At 40.8% G+C, this 7,219-nt stretch overlaps 1 long non-coding RNA gene across 1 annotated transcript; it reads right to left on the bottom strand.

The window, feature by feature from the left end:
* Positions 1-4,989: 4,989 nt before the first annotated feature.
* Positions 4,990-5,780, bottom strand: LOC105947340. Its single transcript, XR_001924551.1, has 2 exons — positions 5,748-5,780; positions 4,990-5,322 (listed from the first exon to the last, which is right to left on the bottom strand). It is a non-coding gene; the product is annotated as an uncharacterized LOC105947340 (long non-coding RNA).
* Positions 5,781-7,219: the final 1,439 nt, after the last annotated feature.

Below are 7,219 nucleotides of genomic sequence, written 5' to 3'. Positions count from 1 at the left end.
TTGCAGTGACCAAGCTGCTTGACTGCTGAGCCTTCAACTATTCTCTAGTATAGTATAGGCTATTGTATCTTGGGAAATAGGAATTGATCCTGCATTCAGTCTGATATCAGTAACACAATATGCCATACATGTTATAGAAACCCCCATATCATAGGGAATTGATTACTCCTCATATCTATATCTATCTATCTATCTATATATATATATATATATATATATATATATATATATATATATATATACAGTGGCTTGCAAAAGTATTCGGCACCCTTGAACTTTTCCACATTTTGTTACATTACAGCCACAAACATGAATCAGTGTTATTGAAATTCCACATGAAAGACCAATACAAAGTGGTGTACACGTGAGAAGTGGAACGAAAATCATACATGATTCCAAACATTTTTTACAAATAAACAACTGCAAAGTGGGGTGTGCGTAATTATTCAGCCCCCTTTGGTCTGAGTGCAGTCAGTTGCCCATAGACATTGCCTGATGAGTGCTAATGACTAAATAGAGTGCACCTGTGTGTAATCTAATGTCAGTACAAATACAGCTGCTCTGTGACGGCCTCAGAGGTTGTCTAAGAGAATATTGGGAGCAACAACACCATGAAGTCCAAAGAACACACCAGACAGGTCCGGGATAAAGTTATGGAGAAATTTAAAGCAGGCTTAGGCTACAAAAAGATTTCCAAAGCCTTGAACATCTCACGGAGCCCTGTTCCACCGATCATTCAGAAATGGAAGGAGTATGGCACAACTGTAAACCTACCAAGACAAGGCCGTCCACCTAAACTCACAGGCCGAACAAGGAGAGCGCTGATCAGAAATGCAGCCAAGAGGCCCATGGTGACTCTGGGGGAGCTGCAGAGATCTACAGCTCAGGGGGGGAATCTGTCCATAGGACAACTATTAGTCTAGTATAAGTTGGCCTTTATGGAAGAGTGGCAAGAAGAAAGCCATTGTTAACAGAAAACCATAAGAAGTCCCGTTTGCAATTTGCCACAAGCCATGTGGGGGACACAGCAAACATGTGGAAGAAGGTGCTCTGGTCAGATGAGACCAAAATAGAACTTTTTGGCCAAAATGCAAAACGCTATGTGTGGCGGAAAACTAACACTGCACATCACTCTGAACACACCATCCCCACTGTCAAATATGGTGGTGGCAGCATCATGCTCTGGGGGGGCTTCTCTTCAGCAGGGACAGGGAAGCTGGTCAGAGTTGATGGGAAGATGGATGGAGCCAAATACAGGGCAATCTTGGAAGAAAACCTCTTGGAGTCTGCAAAAGACTTGAGACTGGGGCAGAGGTTCACCTTCCAGCAAGACAACGACCCTAAACATAAAGCCAGGGCAACACTGGAATGGTTTAAAACAAAACATATCCATGTGTTAGAATGGCCCAGTCAAAGTCCAGATCTAAATTCAATCGAGAATCTGTGGCAAGATCTGAAAACTGCTGTTCACAAACGCTGTCCCTCTAATCTGACTGAGCTGGAGCTGTTTTGCAAAGAAGAATGGGCAAGGATTTCAGTCTCTAGATGTGCAAAGCTGGTAGAGACATACCCTAAAAGCCTGGCAGCTGTAATTGCAGAAAAAGGTGGTTCTACAAAGTATTGACTCAGGGGGCTGAATAATTACGCACACCCCACTTTGCAGTTATTTATTTGTAAAAAATGTTTGGAATCATGTATGATTTTCCTTCCACTTTCTCACGTGTACACCACTTTGTATTGGTCTTTCACGTGGAATTCCAATAAAATTGCTTCATGTTTGTGGCTGTAATGTGACAAAATGTGAAAAAGTTCAAGGGGGCCGAATACTTTTGCAAGCCACTGTATATATATATATATCCATATTTCTGTAATTCCAAATAATAGATCCTATACCTGTATATTGGAAATTGTAATTTTATTATGATTTTTTTCAGCCAATTATAAATAGAAATGATCGAAATAATCCAACAATCTTATTACACTATACCGTTTTGCCTCCTTGTTTTCCTAGCATGGGGTTCTGTATAATGTGAGTACACAACCAGAAGGTTCTATATTCCCACATCAGCCAGTCCGGGGTTTCTACCCTGATGCTCCAGTGCTGGAGATCACAAAAAGCCCTATTCAGGTAAGTAGACAATTGTTGGCGTCTTTGATGGTATAAATCTCCTGCTTTCTGTGTATTTATTCACTGTCCTTTCCATTCTTCCCCTAACTTCTGCTTCTCAAATTCCTTCTCCATCCACCATTCTCTCCTCTCCTATATAATCCCCTTTCTTTCGCCTTTCTCTTTTTTCTTCTTGCCTTTCTTTTCCTATACCTGCATTTCTTTTTTTTACATATACTCTGTTCCCTCTAAGGTGTGCGCTTGTGCCGAACGCATAATAAATTGTGGCGCGCACAAAAGAATTTGTGTAAAAACATATCATTAGGCACATATTCTGACACGCACACACCACACACAAAAGATTTTGTTTGTGCACAGCCCCAAAAAGAAATTAGAGGGAACATTGCCCATGTATACTTGTTGTGGTAAAATATGCCAGTTGTGGGGGGGCGTGGTCTGCCTTGGAAGCTGATGGGCGCGTGATCGCTGAGCTCCGTGAGCACTATCCCTACCCAGCAGCTATACACGCACTGACAAGATGGGAAAATCTCAGAAAAGCCGGCCAGAGAAAGAGAGAGTATCTGGTAAAAAACAAAACCTCTCGCAAACGGAGCTTACCCCTCTGTTCTTCAAACAAAAATCAGACCGAGCCAGCTCCAAGATGGCGTCCAAGATGGCGCCCGCGCTCGAGGACAGGGAGGAGGACTCCGAAACTAATAAAGAACCCTCTGAGCTAGAAAGTGAGTCGGAGGAGGCGTTAGACATACCTACATACTTGGCTAATCTGCCCTCTAAAGCAGACATAAAGGAAATGCTGCAGGAGGTGACAGCCACGCTAAAGGAAGAAATCATGGATATCAAGAGAGACATGATTTCACTGGCAACTCGCACTGAGGATATCGAGCAAAACCAGAGTAAAATAATAACTAATCAAAAAACTATTTACACACACATTCAACAACAGGATTCCGTTATAATGGAACTTCAGAGGCAGACTGAGGATCAGGAAAATCGGAGCAGAAGGAACAACATCAGGGTAAGAGGGGTGCCTGAAACAATCCAAACTGATGACATACGCCAGGCCCTGCTCCAAATATTCAATAGCATACTGCACAGAGATCCCACCTCAGACATTAAAATCGAGAGAGCCCACAGGGTACAAAAACCTAAGGCTGCTCCCCTTAATGCCCCCCGTGACATTCTTTGCTGCCTGCACAATTTCACCCTAAAAGAGGAAATCCTATCAAAAGCAAAAGAAGTAAACAGTATTTCCTATGAGGAAAGCACTATAAAGCTATTCCAGGATATCTCCAGGACGACACTAACAAAGAGAAAACTACTGAAACCCCTAACTGACATACTACGGGAAAACAACATCCCTTACAGATGGGGATATCCCTTCTCCCTCAACGCATCCAAGGACGGAACAATGGCCACCATCCGAACACCAATGGACACTCCTAACTTTATTAAAAGACTGCAACTTCCAGAAATGGACCTCCCTGGATGGAACCCAGAACAAGGAAGTATGCCGAACCTAACTTTTGAGCTTCAAGGAGAATGGACGCACACTCCAACTCCAAGACGCCCTCCGCACACGCCTAAGACCCCACGCAACAAGCCGAGAACCCCCTTCAAGCTACAGTGAGGAGGGTAACTCATTAGACACATTAGATAAATGGTTAACTATTGCTTGAACCTAAGTTATTAAGAAAACTCAATCTGTTTATATGAATATACTAACTAGAAAAAGTTGTGTACACAAAAAAAAAAAAAAAAAAAAACAAACACCTTTGTATTCCATAGTTTATATATTATGTTTTATGTGTACTTAAAAAACCGCACAACTATTGATGCACGCATATGGTATTAAGTGTTAATGAGAAACTGTAAATCTGAGGTTCATTAATGTTTAACAACTCAATAGTTTACCCCGTCTACTCAACAAAACACAACTCCCATCTTTATAAAAAGAAAATAACTGGGTCGGGGGTGCTCCGAGTATAAACAATCATATACTAATCCCTCCCCCACTCCCAGGTGCCCACGGACCCCCACAATAAGGGTACTTAGTACCCAAGCCGCTGACACATCTTCCCAGCCACGGGGCAAGTCCCCAATAAGTCTACCGCGGCAATCTAAGATCACTATGTTTACTAACACCCTGTTACCTGTTACTACTTTCCCCCAGTTAACTCTCTACCCGCCCCCCCCAACGCAAAGGCAAGCTGCCAGCGAGTGTAAGAAACACGGTATAGCAACCACACTAGCCCATCACAATGGCTGATAAACAAAACTCTGATGCAATAGAGTGTATAGTATCCTCATACAACGTCAATGGTTTAAACGAGCCAGTCAAAAGGGCTCAGATATTCAATGAATGTAAAAAAGCCAATTCTAAGATTGTGATGATACAAGAATCTCACTTCAAAGAAAACCAGACTCCAAACATTAATCTGAAGCACTACCCCCATATATACACAAGCAGTAACCCTGAAAAAAAAGCAACGGGAGTTCTTACTATGATTCATAAAGATATTCCCTTCAAACATATTGCAACCTTGGCAGATAAAGAAGGTAGATTTCTCATAATCAAATGTCATATGGGAACACTAATTTGTACATTAGCTAATGTGTATGTTCCAAACCAAGGGCAAGCCCAATTTATAAAGCAATTTCTAAAAATTTTGGACAATTTTAAAGAAGGCTTGATTATCATGGGAGGAGACCTTAACTTAGTATTGAACCCGGTGACAGACTCCTCCTCAGGGAAAAGTAACATTTCCCACAAGACCTTAAGAGAGGTTAAAAAGCTATTTTCAGAAATGCAGCTGATAGATGCATGGAGAACTCAGAACCCGGTAAAAAAAGACTACACACACTTTTCAAAAACCCACATGGTTTATTCAAGAATAGACTACATTATGGTTTCACAAAACTGGTTACACCTGTTCACACAGGCAAAAATAGGTAATAGCACACTATCTGATCACTCCCCTATTTTTGCTAAGTTTGTAATACCAAAGACCACTAAGCCTGATTTCACATGGAGAATGAATGATCTATTGCTACACAAAGAACAAGTCAGAGAACAGATTAAATCAAACATCATACAGATCCTACAAGATAACAGCTCTTGTTCGATCTCCCCTGGAACAATCTGGGAGACCCTGAAATGCGTTCTCAGAGGTAGTTTCATCTCAATAGGCAGCAACCTGAAAAAAGAGAAAGAGAAACACATAAATAAACTAATAGACGAAATATCCCATTTAGAGCAAACACACAAGGCAACATTAGCCCAGGAAAATCTCACCCAGCTAGAAAGTAAAAGACTACAATTAAAGGCAATCCTAGACCAAAAAACTTATCAGGCTTATATGAGGTGCAAACAGAGATACTACGAGCTGGGCGACAAGTGTAATAAACATTTTGCAAGTGTACTCAAAAAGATGCAACCCCAATCCCACATTACAGCAATTAAAAACAATGACAACACGACAAACTACGACACCAAAGGCATAGCTAAAGCCTTCCAGAACTACTACCAAGCGCTGTATAAACTAAAAGGAACGGGCACAAAAGAGGAGAGAAGCGAAAAGATAGATGAGTTTATTAAACACGCCAGATTACAAACACTTACTTTAGAAGATAGTCAGTCAATAGACGCCCCCTTCACCCTAGAGGAAATAGAAAACAGCATTGACAATCTCCCAACGGGTAAAAGTCCAGGGCCAGACGGTTACACAGCTCTTTATTACAAAACCTATAAAAAAGAACTAGCCCCTTCTCTGCTGAAGTACTATAACTCAATATCAGCAACAAACACTTTTCACCCGCAAGCCCAAGAAGCCCACATAACAATTATTCCCAAACCTGGCAAAGACCCCCAGCAATGCCCTAGCTATAGGCCCATATCATTAATAAACATAGACATGAAGATATATGCCAAGATAATAAATAACAGAATAAAACAATACTTACCAACCTTAATACACACCGACCAGTCAGGCTTTGTCCCTGGAAGAGAAGGGAGAGAAAACACAACTAAGATAATTTCGCTAATACACCATGCCAAAACTAAAAACGTTCCCTCCCTAATACTAACAACTGATGCCGAAAAGGCTTTTGATAGAGTGTCATGGGAATATCTAGAAAGAACATTACTGGGATTTGGTATAGGACAAATTACAAGAAATAGAATAATGGCACTATACCAAAACCCCTCTGCAAGAATCAGAGTCAACGGCACACTATCCCCCAAGGTAAACATCTACAATGGTACTAGACAAGGGTGCCCACTGTCGCCCACTCTCTTTATTCTAGTCATGGAAACTCTGCTAAACCATATTAGGAATAATCAAGATATATCAGGCCTATTAGTTAAAGGTAAAGAATATAAGAGTGCGGCATTCGCAGATGACCTCTTACTATTTATAACGAAACCGGTTATCTCCCTCCCTAATATAGTAAACCTCCTCAAAACCTATGGTGAACTTTCCAATTTTAAAGTAAATTATTCCAAATCCGAAATATTAAACGTTAATGTAGATGAAAGAACCTCTCAAGCATTGAAACAAAGCTTCTCCTTTCAATGGGCTACTAAAGGTATAAAATATTTAGGAATTAAGTTAACCGCAGACCTAAGCAATTACTACCTGGAAAACTACTTACCTTTGCTATCCTCATTACGCAGCCTTCTAACCAAATGGAGCAAGATGCAACTCTCCTGGTTTGGTAGGATACAGGCAATTAAAATGATGTTTATCCCCAAAATTTTATACTTCCTACAAGTATTACCAATACTAATACCACAATCTTTCTTTTCTAATGTAAAGTCTCTAATCACGAGATTTATATGGGAAGGCTCCAATCCAAGATTGAAATACAACATCCTCACACTCCCAAAAGAAAAAGGGGGATTAGCCCTACCTAACGTATACTTATACTATGTCGCATCACATTTGGTCCGTATATTAGACTGGGCAGGAAAGAAAGACACGAAAGATTGGTGCAAACTTGAACAAACTTTCCTATCCCTACCACTAGAAAACATGCTGTGGAGTACTAAAGAAAAATCAATACTAGCAGCAGTCAATCACCCACTAATAGAGG

The sequence above is a fragment of the Xenopus tropicalis genome, chromosome 5 (assembly GCF_000004195.4).
Source record: "Xenopus tropicalis strain Nigerian chromosome 5, UCB_Xtro_10.0, whole genome shotgun sequence".
NCBI lineage: Eukaryota > Metazoa > Chordata > Amphibia > Anura > Pipidae > Xenopus > Xenopus tropicalis.
This window is presented reverse-complemented; position numbering and strand designations above follow the sequence as displayed.